Source organism: Stenella coeruleoalba (genome assembly GCF_951394435.1).
Source record: "Stenella coeruleoalba genome assembly, chromosome: 5".
NCBI classification, from domain to species: domain Eukaryota; kingdom Metazoa; phylum Chordata; class Mammalia; order Artiodactyla; family Delphinidae; genus Stenella; species Stenella coeruleoalba.
In genome coordinates this window covers 101,967,671-101,983,797 of record NC_137150.1, presented here as the reverse complement: position 1 = coordinate 101,983,797, position 16,127 = coordinate 101,967,671, and the positions used below count along the sequence as shown (strand labels likewise).

Genomic DNA, 16,127 nt, shown 5'->3' with positions numbered 1-16,127 from the left:
CCATTTAAATGCCTTTTCTGAGGCTTTAACTCTGGATTCAGAGATAATCAAATAAATGTTTGGTTAAATACATTTATTTTTTCAACAACAACAAAAAATTTGAGCATCTCCTCTGTGCCAGTCACTCTTCTTGATGCTTGGGCCACATCAGTGAACAAAATAGAAAAAAATAATAACTCATGCTCTTGTGGAACTTACATTTCCTTTATTACACTGCTTTTCATGAAATTTCATTTATATAGATGAAGTAGCATGATACTAGTAGAGAAAGCCATGGTTCCCCATGCATTTGCAAATGTTATGTCCACTATCCTATATCAGTTATGTATCACCACAGCAATACACTGTAACTGTGAATAAACCATCTCAAGCTTAGTGACACAAAAGAATAAACTAGTATTATTGCTCATGAGTCTGAGTCTGAGTCACCTGGACAATTCGATCTGGCACATGGACTCTTTGGGCACTTCCTATTGACCAAAGCAAATTATAAGGCTAGTCCATATTCAAGGGGTAGAGAAATTGGTTCTACCATTGGAAGGGAGGAGCTGGTCACATTGCAAAAGGCACGAGTAGGTGGTGAGGAGTTGGGAACATTTTGGCATCAATCTACCACTGTTTCTTTTTCTGCAGATTCAGCATCTGATAGAATGAATGCTTATACAGAGGTTTTTGCTTGCCAATTATTTTACACAATTATCTTATTTCTGTATATATTTCCTAACTTTCTGTGGTGCATAAAACTAAAAGGTAAAACTTTAGGTTTCTGTGAGCGCCTTGAGGACAAGGAACATACCTAATCTGCCTCCTCATCTCCATGGCACATAGCACAGCACATTGTACAGAACAGACTATCAAAAACATTTGTTGAATCAGTTATTCACTGAATCACTTATATGAATCTGCAATAAAGAGCAGAGGAGTGTCATGTTGAGATGTCCTTTCACATCTACTTGGCTTAAAAGGAACATGAAAACATTGTAACTTAAAGTGCTTTCCCCATATTATTTGGATAGCTGATATACTTCCCTATTTGATGGGGAAAAAGAGCTGTAATACATTAAACTTGACTCACTAACAGTAATCTGGTGATTCTGAGAAGAAATAAGGATTGATTTCTTCAGATAGTTAAAATGCTGGCTAAAGAATAGGAACAGGGCTTCCCTGGTGGCGCAGTGATTGAGAGTCTGCCTGCCGATGCAGGGGACACGGGTTCGTGCCCCGGTCTGGGAAGATCCCACATGCCGCGGAGCGGCTGGGCCCCTGAGCCATGGCCGCTGAGCCTGCGCGTCCGGAGCTTGTGCTCCGCAATGGGAGAGGCCACAATAGTGAGAGGCCCGCGTACGCAAAAAAAAAAAAAAAAAAGTCAAGTTGAACTAGGTAGAGCTAACCCATATATCCTTGTGCTTGGGGGAAGAATGAAGGGGTGGTAAAAAAAAATTTATCAAACACTTGCCTTAGGTGAACCAAGCTAAGGATGTTAATAAAGGTGAAACAAATCTTTCAGGAAAAGCATATAAAATACTCTCAGGAGGCCCTAACTATCTGGAGATAAGGTCCAGATTAAAAGATAAAATACAGATAAATTAGAATTTGAGGGAATGTTACTGCTAGAAAACTCTGATATTAATAAAGGAGTTTTTTTTTCTCATTTTTTCCAAGGATATTTTATTTAAATATATTCACTGAGAGAAAAATGAAAAAAAAAAAGAGGAAAGCTTTTTAGCTGTATTTGCTTTTTGCATTTGTAAATGTAACTGTCAACTTTGAAGAGTGGGAAGGAAATAAGATAGTTATGTATGTTTTAAAAAAATAACTTTAGAAGAATTGGAGAGATGAATAATTTTTAGTTAGATTTTAGTTTATTAAAGAATATTCTATTTTTAAAGGATAGGCTATATTTTCTCATATTACTTTATAAGGGAAGATTGGGATTATTTAAATTAAGTTTGAATTTTAAGACTTTTTTTAAAGCAATTCTTATTTATTTATTTATTTACTTATTTACTTATTTTTGGCTGCGTTGGGTCTTCATTGCTGCATGTGGGCTTTCTCTAGCTATGGCGACTGAAGGCTGCTTTTCATTGTGGTGCACGGGCTCCTCACTGAGGTGGCTTCTCTTGTTGTGGAGCATGGGCTTTAGGTGCGCAGGCTTCAGTAGTTGTGGCACGTGGGCTCAGTAGTTGTGGCTTATGGGCTTAGTTGCTCTGCAGCATGTGGGATCTTCCCGGACCAGGGCTCGAACCCATGTCTCCTGCATTGGCAGACGGATTCTTAACCACTGCACCACCAGGGAAGTCCCTAAGACTTTGTTTTAAATGAAACCAACACCTAGGTATATTAAAAAAGGAGATTAGAATCTCTTTCATGGGTAGTATAGTATAATTATTACAGAGTATTAATTTAATCAGAATAATCTCTAACATAAATGGAGTAAAATGATAATATTGATGTAAACTATTATATTCAAAGAAGTTCATCTTCCTTTTTTAATAGCATGGGCAGTCAGGTTTAGGTCTTACAATTCTAAATTTGTATTTTGATCAAGCAATCCAGATCTTATTACATTAGGCAAACACTATTCAGGAGAACAGTGGATCATGTAAATACCTTTAATATTATTCATGAATTTTTACTCCCACAGTTGGTCGGAAATATGCTACAGATATTCTCTTATGAATGACCTTATTTAACTTCTGATATTGCATTTCTGCATTTTTTCATTATAATTTAAAGAGGCTCTGATATACTTCCCTGCTACAGATTTAGTGTTATTATGTTACCACTTTTTGCTCCAGTTTTCTTAACTATGTTTCTCCTCTGTTTTTACCTTCCTGCTCTTTTTTTTCCATCTTAACAGGCCTCTTGGCACCAATTCATATCAGCATTCAGGGATGCAGGCTAAAGTTAATAAGTTTAGTGTTAGACAACACACAGACTTTAGTGTGTGTGTGTGTGTGTGTGTGTGTGTGTGTGTGTGTGTGTATTTTTTAATCAGCCTGTAATTTATGACTACTTCACAGTGTGTCATCCCCTGGCAGAACTGAGACCATTAATGAGCCCACACAGCTTTGCTAAGCACTACTGCTCATATGATATCTGTGGGTGTATTATTATCTCAGAAGAATGAAAAAAGAATATACAACATCGAGAACTAGACAAAACTACTTTTGTACTTCACATATTAACATATTTCCTAATCCCTATAAATAATTTTTCCACTTTAGTAAAATAATATTCAGTTAAGCTGAGCATACTTAGGCAATAGGGTCAGGAATTCGAGTAAAGATCTAAAAAATATGTAATGAAATGGATTTCCCTTTATAGTTCAGTTATCCACAATCACGTTCACTCATGCCATTCATTCATTCATTTATTCAATAAATATTTATTGAGTAGCCACAGTGTTCCAAGTACTGTTCTGAGCACTGGGGATAGAACAGTGAACATAAAACTTTTTTTTTTAATCTCTTGCAATTTATGATTTTAGTTGGGAGAAGAGAAATAGCAAATTGATCAGATGCTGATAAATGCTAAATGAAAGTAAATCAGGAGAGAGGCACACAATGACAGGTATGATTTTAGATAGTTTGGTCCTATCATTCCTGACAGGTGATATTTGATCAGAGACCTGCATGAAATATAGGAGTGAACAATGTGATTTCTGGAGGGAAGAGTGTGCTTCACAAAGCCACGTCGTTGGTGTGTTGAGAATGCAAATTTGGCTGGAGAGAATGAGTGAGGGGAGAGTGGGAGGTGAGGTAGGATGGTGGGTGTGGAGGTTGGTGTAGACCTTGTAGAGGGTAGTGGGGGTCAGTCATGCTTAGCCCTCTGAGCCATGGAAAAGGTTCAGGATTTTAGAGAGTACATTTGAAGTCATGGGATAATTTTTGAGTAGAGGAATTTCCACCATGATTTTTTTATTTTAATTTTTTTTTAACCACTTCTAAATGTGTAATTAGTAACTTCAGTAGTATCAACTATATTCACATTGCTGTGCAACACATCTCTTGCAAAACTGAAATTGTATACCCATGGAATGAACAAAAACTCCCCATTTTCCTCTCCTATCAGCCCCTGTAAACCACTATTCTACTTTCTTTTTCTATGAGTTTGATTACTTTAGAACCTCATCTAAGTGGAATTATAGAGTATTTGCCATTTTGTGATATTTATTTCACTTTTAGATGATTTATATATATGTATACACACATATATATATTTTATGTTTTTGTATTTTTTCTTTCCTTTTTAAAGTATAATTTACAATGTTGTATTAGTTTCAAGTGTACAGCAAAGTGATTCAGTTATACTCACATGTATATTCTTTTTCAGACTCTTTTCCATTGTAGGTTATTACAAGATATTGAGTATAGTTTCCTTTGCTATACAGTAGGTCCTTGTTGCTTACTTATTTTATGTATAGTATTGTGTATCTCTTAATCCCAAACTCCTAATTTATCCACTCCCCCCTATCCCCTTTGGTAACCATAAGTTTGTTTTCTGTGTCTGTGAGTCTGTTTTATAACTAACTTCATTTGTATCATTTTTTAAGATTCCATATATAAGCGATATCATATGGTATTTGTCTTTCTACTTCACTTAATGTGATAATCTCTAGGTCCATCCATGTTGCTGCAAATGGCATTATTTTATTCTTTTTTATAACTTAGGAATATTCCATTGTATATATCTTCTTTATCCATTCATTTGTCGATGGACATTTAGGTTGCTTCCATGTCTTGACTATTGTAAATAGTACCACTATGAACATTGGGGTGCATGTATTTTTCAAATTAGAATTTTCTCTGGATATAGGCCCAGGAGTGGGATTGCTAGATCATACGGCAGCGCTATTTTTAGTTTTTTAAGGAACCTCCATACCGTTCCCCATAGTGACTCTACCAGTATACATTACCACCAACAGTGTAGGAGAGTTCCTTTTCCTCCACACCCTCTCCAGCATTTATTATTTGTAGACTTTTTAATGATGGCCATTCTGACTGGTGTGAATTGATACCTCATTCTAATTTTGATTTGCATTTCTCTAATAATTAGCAATTTTGAGCATCTTTTCATGTGCCTGCTGGCCATCTGTATGTCTTCTTTAGAGAGGTGTTTATTTAGGTCTTCTGCCCATTTTTTGATTGCGTTGTATGTTTTTTTGATGTTAAGCTATATGAGCTGTTTGTATATTTTGTAAATTAACCCCTTGTTGGTCACATCGTTTGCAAATATTTTCTCCCATTCTGAAGGTTGTCTTTTTGTTTTGTTTATGGTCTCCTTTGCTGTGCAGAAACTTTTAAATTTAATTAGGTTCCATTTATTTATTTTTGTTTTTATTTCCATTACTCTAGGAGATGGATCCAAAACAGTATTCTGCCTATGTTTTCCTCTAGGAGTTTTTTAGTATCCGGTATCCCATTTAGGTCTTTAATTTATTTTGAATTTATTTTTGTATATGGTGTTAGAGGATGTTCTAATTTCATTCTTTTACATGTAGCTGTCCAGTTTTCCCAGCACCTTTTATTTAAGAGACTTTCTTTTCTCTATTGTGTATTCTTGCCTCCTTTGTTGTAGATTAATTGACCATAAATGTATGGGTTTATTTCTGGGCTTTCTATCCTGTTCCATTGATCTATATGTCTGTTTTGTGCCAGTACCATACTGTTTTCATTACTGTAGCTTTGTAGTATAGTCTGAAGTCAGGGAGCATGATTCCTCCAGCTCTGTGCTTCTTTCTAAAGATTGTTTAGGGTATTCAGGGTCTTTTGTGTTTCCATAGAAATTAAAATTTTTTTGTTATAGTTCTGTGACAAATGCCATTGATAATTTGACAGGGATTGCATTGAATCTGTAGATTGCCTTGGGTAGTATAGTCATTTTAACAGTATTGATTCTTCCAATCCAAGAACACAGTATATCTTTCAATTTTTGTTGTCTTCAATTTCTTTGAGATGATTTTTATATTTTTACTTAATTATTATATTATTTTTATGTTATGGCTTCTGTGTGAAAGGGATATAGACTAAGAGAGGGGCAGAGGTACAAATTTTGAGGCTATTCTATAGGCTTGAGATGACTGTACCTTGAACATGGCTGTAGCAGTAGTGATGGTAACAAGTAGATAGACTCTGAATAGATTTTTAAGGTAAAGCCAATGGGATTTGCTGATATTTACAGACATGTGACATGAGAGAAAGAGGAATAGGATATGAATCATTATATAGTGAATTTTTGAATAACTTAATCATGAATCCTTTCTCCATTATTGAGAGTAATAGTTGTAAAATCCCCTTAAATGCTTCATGCCTTCTATGATATTGTGCTGGTGCTAAACCAGCCTATTTGATGGCTCAGGATTATTGTTTTGAGCTTGAGTTTTTATATAGGTGTGGATAGTATAAAACTTAAGGTGTGGGTATGTCAGAAAGATATGGAAATCTGCCAGTAGCGAACATTTCCATGTAGAAGAAAAGAATGTCTGATTTTGACAGCAAGTTGGCTCCACCCCACAAAATATTTTGGAATTTGTCTAGGTGCTATATTGCAAACTGCTTCCTCTGTCCTCCTTGTAAGGTCTGTGCATCATTATCTGAGTGTGTGATGAGTTTGTAGAAACTTGAGACCCAGTGAAGCTAGAGAAAGTGGGGAAAACAGAGGGAAGAATCCTACTTTCCTCTTGACTTCTAGCTTAGTATAAGAGGCAAAAGGAAAAAAAGAATTCTATAGCCAGATTTTTTTGTTTAAATGTATAAGAATATTAAACATAACCATTGAGGAATATCTCTAAGTGCTTAAAAGTTATTGTTTATTATTTGAAACTATGCAGTGAAAAACCAATTATATGAGGTTTGAGATTTTTAAAAAATCTGGTTATTTGTGGCATGCCACATTCTTTATGGGACCATAAGAGATGTAATGAAAATGCACATGGCCTCAGGCTGTGCTTCTCTTCCTATTATCATCATGTCCTGTATTTTCTTGATTGACAAGAAGAGACTCAGTGTGTGTTGGGGAGCTGTATGCTGGTCATGTGTACTTTTTTTTTTTTGTAATTTAAATAAATTTTTTTGCCGGAGAAAAACATCTGAACCTCAGGTACAGTCCACAATGATCCAACAATAGTCATAACTCATTCTGGGAGTACTCTTACACAGTTTGCAGGAGAAAGTCCACATGGAGCATCAGCTGAACGTTTATCAGAATTCACAACGCCAATCTAACCTGAGTATTACACAGTACATAATGACCATGATATAATAATAAAAATACAATATCAAATACTACTTTGTGAGTTACAGCTAAAATATAAAGAATTTAGGCTCTTTTTTAAAAAATGAAAAAAATTTGTATTATAGCTTTATTTCAAGCATTTTTAGCTAGATACAACTTTATATATTTTCACTCACAATAGACAGCAAAAGAATGCCTTCTTAAGTATCTGTAGATAAAATATATTACTCGTTTAAATGTTTGTACTCTGAAGCATACTTTGCCAGGTATGAGTTCAGATAAGAGTATGAAACTGTGATGTGGCAAAATCCTGGCTGATGATCAAGAGTTGGATAGTTTTCATATTTGTTTAAAAAAACTTACATCAGGGAAAAAAGAAGTGAGGACATAAAGAGAACCAACATTATTCGTTTTCAGTGAAGCAGTCTAATTCCAGAGAATGGGCTTTCCATTTTGAATTCAAGGTGTGTTGTCCCAAAGTTGAGTTCTTTTCAGCTCAAGGAGCTGCTTACGGCTGAGGCAGCACGCAATGATGAAGCGAACTGAGAGGAAAGCGTTAACTGAACTACAGAGATGGTCACTGATAAAACAAATTCCTAGAGGTCCTCGGGCCCACACAGAGGCGAAGGGCAGCCGGAACCATCAATACAGAAGAAAAATGTGCTCACTGAACTGCACACATGGAGCTTCTAGGAGGGTTAACAGTTCTTGACATAGATTCCTGGTTGTAGTTTACAATATCTTCCTTCACCACCCTCTGTGACTGTTCTATTTCTGCTTTGTTTAACTTGATTCCCAGGATTTCAGCAGCAACTTGCTGAAAACACAGGAAGACAGAGTCTCCTGTCTTTGCTGAGACAGTGGCTACTAAAACCATTTTCCTGGCAAAACCTTAAGTGTTTTTCAGGTTTTACCGTTTGCATATGCTCCAAATCAATTTTATTGCCCACCAAGGCAGCCAGTGGCCGAGTTTCTGATTCCTCCCTCACATTCCTCACCACAGAATACCAATCTTCTAAATTCTCAAAGCTTTGATAATTTGTAATATCATATACCAAGAGGGATTCCCTGTGCTCCATACATACATTTATCCAACAGCTTGCCTCCCATTGTCTGCTCTCCTATGTCCCAGACTTGAAGAGTAACATTCAAGTTTCCTGGCAACGTTATTCTTCTCAAAAAGAAATCCAGTCCTATAGTTTGTACTGTTTCCCAAAAGTTCCTTGAGCAAAACTCGTAGCTAAGGAGGTCTGCCCTGAGGTGCCGCCCCCCAGCACGACGATTCTCAGTTGCTGGTCCTGGCTCTCCTCCTCGAGAGTCCGACATGGTGTCCCAGGAACCAGGCCCGCCCACCGGAACCAGGCGTGCCACCCCTCCCTTCCCTTCCCACCCACCCCTACCCGAGGTAGAAGGAGGAAGGGAATGGGGGCGTCTCTGGGGGCAGGGGAGAGGAGGAAGGGCGCTGAGCCACCCTGCCCCGGTGGCTCAGCGGTCGCTGGAGGGATCTGGGGAGAATCGCTCGCCGAGTGTCATCTTGCCCACCTCCCTTCCCCCTGCGCCCATGTGTACTTTTTTTTGACCATTCTTAAAGCATGTCAGACAGAGTTTTGTAATTAGCTGAAAAGGCAAGCAATTCAGTTTCACTTTGCTGAACCCAATCTGTAGGATTGACAGCATGCCTTTAATAGATTCCTTCAGTAGATAATTAGTCCAGTTTAATGCAAGTACTGCATGAATTAACATTTGCACTCGAGTATGAACATTCAGGGCTGCAGTGCTTTCTGCTGTGAGTTGTTTCCCTAGAATTTGCAGGAGTGCCTATTAGGTGCTTGTAATGTATTGATTAGTACGGAATGGCACCAATTAGAGGGTGTGGGAACATCCCTGGAGTCAGAGATGATATGCTTGTTGGTGATACTTAATGCTTTTTCCTGTAAACTCTAACCCAGACAACAGATAGCCTGCTTCAGTTTTGATGTGCATTTTACTTTAAATTGCCAGGCAGAAAAGTACTAAGATTCCTGGCCTTTCCTGGAATTATGCCGTCTGTTCGCTTTTCCACTCTTCATGAGACTTTTCATCTGTAAGATTAACTCAAAAGATCATATGCTCTAGGTGTTATAAATAAATAACGGAACAAATAAAAGAATCATCGGGCCATTGAAACTTGCCTTTTGTAGTGATAAAAATTGCTTTGGCACAGCTTGCTAGTATATCAAATATTGATTCAAAATTTTATTTGCATTTATTGGGGAATTTCAAAGAACCTTATGCTATATTCAAAATCAGCTCTGAAAAAATAAAAATTTACATGTATGTACCATTAGGATAAACCTTGTCAGGTAACTTGGAGGTGGAGGGAGGGAGGGATTGGGTAACTTAGAATAAATCAAGTTAATGTCTCTGTATGTGGATTTAAAAGAAAAATAAAATTTAATTGTTTTCTGAAAACTGAAAGAGGTTGTATAATATGGTGGTTAAGAGCATGAACTCTGAAGCCAGAATGCCTCGGTATGGACCAAGCTTTACCACTCGTTTACTAGCTGTGTGACCTTGGGTCAGTTACCTAACCTCTCAGTTCAGTCTGTCAATAGTATGATAACAGTAGTACCCACTTTATAAGGTTGTGAGGATTAAGGGAGTTTCATATGTGAAGCACTTAGAGCAGTGCCTAGTACTATGTAAGCCCTATGTATTTGCTCTTTATATTTGCTCATTTATATATATATACACATACACATATGTATGTGTATATATATATTTATACAGTATAGGTATTTTGAAATGATCTTTTCTAAAGTATATAAAACATTGACTGTAAACTTTAAATATTTCAAATAGTTCTTACTTACAAGAGGTGACAACTATTCACAGTGGGGTAAACCTTGGATCTCCTTCCCTTCCAGGATTAGCAAGTCCCTGAGCCTTGTCCTCTGCTCCTGTGCCCCGTGCAAGATTGAAAATGCATGTTTTTGAAGTATAGTTGACTTACAATATTGCATTAGTTTCAGGTGTACAGCATAGTGATTCTGAAGGTTAATGTTAGGTCTAGCTCACAGGTAGTATGTCCATGGTCTGGAAAGCAACCAAATGATTTGAAGTGTACCCTCTCCATGATTTTCAACGTTCCAATCCTACATTTTCGTAATGCAGCAAAGGTGCACATATAGATTGTGTATGAGCACCAGCTTCCAATCTGTGTGTTGTCCTATCCAGGGTTTAGGGCATTTGGATCAAGAATTGGAAAGAATGTTGAAAACTTTCTGTCTGCTGTAATTGAAAATGCCCCCAGGCCTGCATCTCAGTAAGAGAAGACCCATGCTGCTGTCAATAAAAGTGAGAGGGAAAGTAGAACCCCTCTGTGGAAAAATAAGTGGATTCCCTACACAGCAGAGATGAAGAGTTGTGTTACTGCTGGGGTAATTTAGGAATAGCCTGAAGGCCACCTATTCTTTCTTTATGGAATTTTCTTTATAGGTTTTCTAAGTGTTACGTAAATAAAAGTTGCTTAAATTGAGTTGGTAAGAGACCTCAGTTCTCAGAGTTCTAATGAACACTGTCTGCCAGTGAGAGCACAGGTGTCCTTCTTCTTATATGTTCTTTTAATTGAAGAATTCTCACTTTTTGAAACACTGCTTTTGCAGACATGAGAGCTGGGTGAGGCTATGTTCCCAATACATCTAAGAGAATTAAAGGGTGCTTTCTGATCAATACTAATTACATTAAACGGAGTTTATCTGTGGCTTTTTAAATTGGGATTCATCAGATATAGTATAATCATACCTTTTTTTTCTTTAGTAGTGCACAATGAATGCCATTGTCTTGTATCTGTAGTGAAGTCATTCATTTTAACCAGCATACTGCACATGTTAAATCTAAAACTCCTGCTCCTCAGTAAAAATAGTGCCATGTTATTCAAGTATTTGTTTATTTGGGGAGATTTCTTTTAGGGGGTTGAAACAATAGATTTTATACAGGAAGTGCTTCAGTTGAGATGAGTGCTGTGATAATAATATAGGATGAGTGACATGGGGTATTGCAGAGGTTTTCTGTGAGAAAGGCACAGAAGGTACCCTCTGTGTGTGGTGGGGAGGAACAGGAAGGGGGACACTTTTAACTTGGTCTCAGGTTGAAAATAACCACCCTGTGTGCATCAGTGTCAGGATTCTGGAGGATGCTTTTTGTCAGAGCCTGGTTAAAACTGATTTCCCACAGCATAGATAAATAAGAATGAAGATTTGCTTTTCAAATATCTGTCAGATGAGATGAGAATGTCAGCATCACTTCTGCTCTTAAATTTTTCTCTTTAGTCTTATATGTGCAAACAGAAAGAGAAAAAAACCTTTCTGTCTCCCAAGTGTAAATCAGCTAGGATTTTTCTAGTTTCTTTCTCTTCTGACTTTAATTTTGCCATTTTGTAAATTGAATTTGTGAAATATAAAAAAAGATTAGCATTCTGTGAATTTCAAGAATTTCCCATAAGAATAAGGGCATTGCATATATTTTAAGAGCAGGTTGTGATGTTGGAGGAAATGTAGGAAATAAATAATAAATATATTATTAAAAGAAAGATAGGGGATTCATAATCAGCTGATTTAAGATTTGGAATTTGTCAGCTGCCTTATTGCGGGGGGGAAAAAGACTGGGGAGAACTTGCAAAATTTTTATGTTGCTCTGCCTACTTCATTCAAATGCCAAGTTAAAGAGTAACCATTTTTATAGGAAACTTAACTATAGTTGTACACTTCAGCATGATACAGCATTGAGTATTATAAGGGGATAATTCTCTTTTAAAAATGATGACTGGGCTTCCCTGGTGGTGCAGTGGTTGAGAGTCCACCTGCCGATGCAGGCAGGGGACACGGGTTCGTGCCCCGGTCTGGGAATATCCCACATGCCGCGGAGCGGCTGGGCCTGTGAGCCATGGCCGCTGAGCCTGCGCGTCCGAAGCCTGTGCTCCGCAACGGGAGAGACCACAACAGTGAGGGGCCCGCCCGTGTACCGCAAAAAAAATAAATTAATTAAAAATAAAAATGATGACTTTATGATTAAATTCCAACATGAAAAAATCTGGAAGTGTGATCAACAAAGGGAATCTAGAAAGTTGGAACAAATGAAGCCATCCATTTATTTCTAACAAAAAATATGTGCATTCTCCTGCTGCTGCTCCAGTTTCATTAACACTACGTGTGAGAACAGATATTGTAACTGACAGCTAAGTCTATTACTTAAGATTTTGTCTTTCATATGGGCGTGTGGGATGCGAGTTATGTGTTAGAAATTGTCATTATTGTTCTTAAGTGCATATTCCCCGATGTACAGCGTTGCTTTCTAAGTTCTCATTTTGCCTTTTATTTTTCTCTGCCATTTATTTCTCAAGGTACATACTCATTAGTAAGTTAAAGTTGTTTTTCTTTTTAAATTTAAGGCAGAATGTGTACCTGAAAATATCTTTTCCCTAAGCCTATTTGAAAAGTTTTATGTCTGAAACTTTGAGAAGTTTTATAGAGTATGAATGACCCCTGAGTTGAAAGTTATGTGAAAATGTTACAAAACTATATCCTCATTTCCTTCCTGATTGCTTCATGTGTTTCCCTGTAAAAGATGTAAATTTTGAACGAGGTATTTCTTCCAGACCTGAGACTAGGAGTACCTTGCATTATAGGGAACCTAACAAGGTCATGTGTCACTAACATGTGGAAATCTAGTGGAGAACCTCAAACCTGAGTGAAAAAAAAAATGATGTCAAACAAATTGGCCTGAACATTTCAGGGTCAAAACTTATTATCTAGGTAACCTTGATCAAGATACTCAACTTTTATGAAACACGGCTTTTTCTGTGATGTGGAAATGATATACTACCCCTATTTCCTAAGATTGTTATTGCAGATTGAATGAAAAGCCTTTGGCTAAGCACTTTGCATAGTGACTGATCCATTACAGGTACTCAGCAAATGGTAGTTAGTCCCTTCTTTCCTCCCAAGGAAAAGAATTTGAACAAGGTTGCTGCTGGTGTCAGTACTCTTGCGTTTTCTAGCTTCTATTTTTCTTAATTAAAATTAAAAAAAAGTTTTCTTTTGTTTTTATGGGGAAACTGGAGAACCATTTTAAATGAATGGCAACTTGACTATATTGTGGGTAGGAAAACATACTGGTTCAACGTTTGGAATTATACTCTGGCAATATGTAGTAAGAGACTTAAAATCTACATCTTCTTCAAACTCCTTATCCTTAGGAATTAATCAGAGAAGTAAATAAATGTTCATGTAGCATTGTTTATAATATTGAGGAATTCGAAGCAAACTAACTATATTATTAGGGAATTAGTTTAAAATATTTAATGCATGTCCATAATGAAATATTTTGTGGCCATTAAAAATAATGTTGTGGCATTCATAAAGTTATATGGAAAGATGATCATTATGTATTATTAAAAGAAATATACAACAAAACAATATTAGCCAAGTTAAAAGTATTTTCACAATTTAAATAAATATGTACATATTAATGTTTTCAACTGACATCTCTAGATAGTGGAATTTGTTTCTATTTTGTATCTGTTGGTATTGTCTGAATTTTAAAAAACAGTAAGCAGGTGAGGCTTGTGTTTACTTAATTGAAATGATGTTCATTTAAAAAATTCTTTCATGAATGTATAAAATTACTAAGGTAGCACATGCTGTTTGGAAATTCAAACTATAAAATATATAAAGTAAGAAATGAGAGTTAATGCCACCTCCCCTATATATTTAATTTATAAGCAGTAAAAAACACTAAAAATTTTCACATTAATAATCAGATCCTTACTAATCTAAATTGCTATCATGAGAGCAAGCAGCAGAAATAGAGCACAGTATAGCAAGTTTCCTCCTTAAATGGTTTGGTGGACAAAGCCAAGATATTCTGAGGAACCGTGACTGTCACTGTTAACTTTTTCCTGTGATATTTACCATTGTAACCTCATTTGATGCTTTAAATGAATTCAGAATAAAAAACCTGTTGCATTGGCAAACAAGAGCCTTTCCTAATATGCAGAACACACAGGCCCACCCATTGTGTGAAATTGCACTGACAAGATTCTATTGGAAGCTTGCTGTGCCACAGTAAGCTGAAATGTATGCCAATCTACCTAGACCAGACTGAACTCAGTGGTGCTATATGGAAAGGGTCTGCAGGAGATTTGGCTAAACACAGCCAGGAAATCACATCTGGTTTAAACATCCATAATCACAATTAAGGTTGCTTTCTCTTAATTGACACAGAACCATCTGAAAGGTGTCTGTTATATAATCCTCCTGAAGAGCAAATTCTTCAAGTGCACATGGTAGGGAGCAATGTTTATTTTTGTTCTTACATTACAAAAATGGATCTCAAGGGATTTTAATCATGAAGAAACAGAGAATTACGCTTTTTAGCAGCTTTGAGAAGTAAGATAATAGAAATTTCATCACTAGTTTCTTTGAGCAGGATGCTATCACTATCAGTAAATGGTATTTTACCACATTATCCTAATAATTAGGTCTCACTCTCTTTGACCCACTTTCATTTGAGGAGTATGAAAAATCTGTAGTATTCACAGGAAGCTGCCTAACAGGAGAATGGGGTCTTAGGGGCCCTCCATATCTTAATAAGGGAGATGGCAAGGGAACTGCTGAAGTCACCAAGCTTGGGATTTGCCTTTCCACCTTGCACAAGCTTCTCCACCTCTCTATTTGGAAAAGCGGGTTGACTTGTGCCAGAAGTGGGGTTCAAACCCAAGAGGATGTAATTCATTGGATCATAAGTCCAACACCTTAACCACTCAGGCATTCTGGTACCTGCTGCTCCTCCACCTCTCTAAACCTTGGCTTTCACGTCTGTGAAATGTGGATACGTTGTTGCTATAATATTTATTGAGCTCCTACTATAGATAAGGCACTCCACTAAGTGTAAGAAAAGAAAGCAAATGCAACAACCATAGTCTTTATCCTCAAGGAATGTAACTGAGCCAAAAGGCAGCCTTAGGCAGAGGTTATGGGGATCCTGAGTATAACTCCTTAGTTCATCGCTCAGAGTTGTTGTGAATGGGAAGAACTCAAGTACTTAAAACATCAGTGTTTTTTTATCCTCTTTCGATGGAATCTGTAAAATAACCAACAATATAAGACAGCATGCTATCAGTGCTCCATTGTTTTGAATATAAGGACTTCTCATAAATTTTGTGATGCACCCAGCATGTTTGGGGATTGTAATAGAAACCTCAAGAAATGGGTTGTTGGGAAAATTAATTGCCCATAATCTCATTAAGTACTTAGTAACTTGCTCTCTGCCATGTTCTCTATTTTCTCATTGCAAAAATGTATCTGTTATATAGGTTACGGTCAAAGAATATCAAACATAGGAATTAAAAATAAATCCACCTACTTATGTAGAAGACCTTCCTAATATATAACATTTTTCATGATAAAAGTGTATAATATCTAGTTGAGCTAATATTTGTGAAAGATGTAAGGTCTGTCCCTAGTTTCTTTCTTTTTTTTTTTTTGGCATGTAAATGTCCAGTTGTTTCAACACTGTATGTTGAAAAGACTATCTTTGTTCTGTTGTACTTCCTCTGCTTCTTTATCAAAGATCAGTTGACTGTATTTATTTTCGTCTATTTCTGGGCTCTCTATTCTCTTCCATTGATCTATTTGTTTATGCTTTCAGCTATACCACAGTGTCTTGATTACTGTAGCTTTATAGTAAGTCTTGATGTCCAGTAGTGTAAATCCTCCAACTTTGTTCCTCTTTTTTCAATAATGAGTTGGCTATTCTGGGTCTTTTGCTACTCCATATAAACTTTAGAATTGTTTTGTTGATATTCATAAAATAGCTTGTTGAGATTTTGATTTGGAGTGTGTTAAATCTAT

At 36.6% G+C, this 16,127-nt stretch overlaps 1 long non-coding RNA gene and 1 pseudogene across 3 annotated transcripts in view; one reads left to right on the top strand and one right to left on the bottom strand.

Annotated features, from left to right (window-relative positions):
- The window catches only part of LOC307186838, a 118,117-nt gene that overhangs the window by 30,935 nt on the left and 71,055 nt on the right, over window positions 1–16,127 (top strand). The window lies entirely within an intron of this gene.
- LOC307186521 (ras-related protein Rab-28-like) lies at window positions 7,665–8,562 on the bottom strand (annotated as a pseudogene). Its single transcript has one exon. The product of its transcript is annotated as a ras-related protein Rab-28-like (transcript).